Raw genomic sequence first — 2,714 nt, 5'->3', positions numbered from 1 at the left:
CATCTATTTTCATTTATCACAAGTATTATGGGATAAACCCACATCAAAAGACCTTGACCATAAAATGTTAAGAATACAAGAAAACCAATGAAAAACCTTAACACCATTCAAAGACTTCTGTCTCTTACAGGCACTGATGACATGTAGTAACACAAAAGAATGTGGTCACCCTTCTGGAATAGTGAGTGAGTCAAGTAAACTTGTATTCGATTCAGGTCATGTGTTGTTTGGCTGGGCTATTCAACACTACTGTAAACTCAGAAATGGATGCACCAAACACATTTATTTTCTTTTAGGTTGTTTACAAAATCTTTCTAAGTAATTTTGAAACTTAAAATGTATATTTCTTATTATAAAAGCAACATGTGTTCACTGCACAAAAGCTAGACAACAGGAGAAAAAACGTATTTTGTATTCTGTTTAACATTTTTGTTTAAATCCTAATCTGTCCAAAAACATTCTCATCTTTTCCTTTCTATAAACATTAACTCTTATGAATAAACACAATATTTTTTATTATTGGGATCATCATTTTGCATACGCTATTTAAAATTTGCTGACATAGGAAACAAGAAACAAATAAGAACATACAAATAAACAAAACCCCACCAGTAACCCTGTCATTAGGTATAATCACTATTAACTTGTTGGATGTCTATTTTTCCAGAATTTTCTCAATTTGCAAATCATTGTCAGAAGCAATAGTTCTTAAATTGATTTATTTGTAATCCAAAAATGCATTGGCTCTGTGCATTCTGAAGGTATACGTTGTTCCATCTTCTACTCTACATGCTGCTAAGAACTATTGGAAAGTCACTTTTAATAAGTTCATAGTTGGCAGTGGGCAGGGGCTTGCTGAGGACCCCCAGCTGGGCACCTGCTGCGGGTTCATCTACGCGTTCCCTCAGCTGCCTCCTTTCAACCTTGTCCACCCATTGCCGTCTCTGGTGCCGTAGTGGTGGTTCCTGTTCCTGCCGCAGCTCTCTCCCCTTCTTCCCTCTCCACCAGATCGCAGAGGTCACTCACCATGTTTTTACCCAGTGCAGCTGCCAGGCTCTTGGGAAGCAACAGTGCATCTTGTCTTGTTCTGCTGCCTGGCATGCCAGTGCTTCCTCCAAGAATTTGAAAGACTTATTGGCTGACCTGATAGTTAAGGAGCAGGCCAGAATTAAGACCTTCAGGCAGCGACATGGCAAGAAGGTGGTGGGCCAAATCACTGCAGAAGCAATGTATGGCGACATGAGAGGCATTAAGGGACTGGTGTATAAAACATCCGTTCTTGATCCTCATGAGGGTTTCTGTTTCCAAGGCTTTAGTATCCCTGAATACCAAAAACTGCTACCCAAGGCTAAGGGTGGGGAAGGACCCCTACCCAGGGGACTTATTTTGGCTGCTGGTAACTGGACAGACCCCAAGAGAGGTACAGGTATCTTGGCTCTCGAGAGAGTGGGCAAAGAGGGCAGCTCTACCTTCCCATGTGGTCACCATGCTGGACAACGTTCCCACCAATCTATACCCATGTTTGAGCTCGTGAAGCCATGGCAGCCCTAAACAACTTTCCCTGAGCACATGCAGAGGGTGCCAGCCGAACCAAGTACTGGGAGTTGATTTATGAAGACCATGTATATCTAATCACAAAGCTACCTTGTGTTGCAGCAAAGGTCTACCGAAATCTCTACTGAGAGGGCAGCAGTATTGGGGCCACTGACTCTAAGCTGGACTGGTCCCACAGTTTCACCAACATGTTAGGCTATACTGATGCTCAGTTCACTGAGCTCATGCACCTGTAGCTCACCATCCACAGTGACCATGAGCACAGCAATGTAAGTGCTTATAGCAGCCACTTGGCGGGCAGTGCCCTACCTACCCTGTCCCTACCCTGTCCTTTGCAGCAGCCATGAACGGGCTGGCAGGTCCTCTGCATGGACTGGCAAATCAGGAAGTGCCTGTCTGGCTAACACAACTACAGAAGGAAGTCGGCAAAGATGTGTCAGATGAGAAGTTACAAGACTACTTTCAACTCGAGATGGGTTGTTCCAGGCTATGGCCATGCAGTGCTAAGGAAGACTGAGCCACAGTGTACCTGTCAGCAAGAGTTTGCTCTGAAACACCGCATAATGATCCCATGTTTAAGTTGGTTGCTCAGTTATACAAGATTGTGCCCAATATCCTCTGAGATTAGGGTAAGGCCAAGAATCCTGGGCCCAAAGTAGATGCGCATGGTGGGGTGCTCTCCTGTACTATAGCATGACGGAGATACATTGCTATGCGGTCCTGTTTGGGGCATCACAGGCATTGGGTGTACTGGCACAGCTCATCTGGAGCTGAGCCCGAGACTTCCCTCTAGAAAGACCCAAGTCCGTGAGCACAGGTGGTCTGATGAAGTCTGTGGACTCTATGTCAGGATAAAACTGGATACTGGGGGAAACTGACTATCAGAAAGTGAGGAAACCTTAAAAAATGTATATTGTTGTTTCAGGGGGCCTTTAAAGACTTAAGATTAAATTATATCTGAGGCACTGATAATATGTTTGAGGTTAAAATAATAATTCAGAGTTTAAAAAATGAAAAATGATCCCTTCTTCCCTAACCAGATCCCTTCCCCTGCCTAGTATGAGTTGCCCATCAACTGTAGGATGACCAGAACTAATGCATGTGCTGTGGTTTAGGTGTGGTCCCTCTGTATCTCTAGAGTGAGAATGTGGCTCCTCTTT

General features: G+C 44.0%; 1 pseudogene across 1 annotated transcript; it reads left to right on the top strand.

Annotated features, from left to right (window-relative positions):
* The first annotated feature begins 862 nt into the window (after positions 1 to 862).
* LOC105550397 lies at positions 863 to 2,409 on the top strand (annotated as a pseudogene). The gene is made up of 2 exons (XR_001007707.1): positions 863 to 886; positions 1,009 to 2,409. The product of XR_001007707.1 is annotated as a citrate synthase, mitochondrial-like (transcript).
* The last annotated feature ends 305 nt before the right edge of the window (positions 2,410 to 2,714 follow it).

Source organism: Mandrillus leucophaeus, unplaced genomic scaffold (assembly GCF_000951045.1).
Source record: "Mandrillus leucophaeus isolate KB7577 unplaced genomic scaffold, Mleu.le_1.0 Scaffold113, whole genome shotgun sequence".
NCBI classification, from domain to species: domain Eukaryota; kingdom Metazoa; phylum Chordata; class Mammalia; order Primates; family Cercopithecidae; genus Mandrillus; species Mandrillus leucophaeus.
The sequence above is the reverse complement of the archived record's forward strand: the minus strand, read 5'-3'. Positions and strand labels throughout refer to the sequence as shown.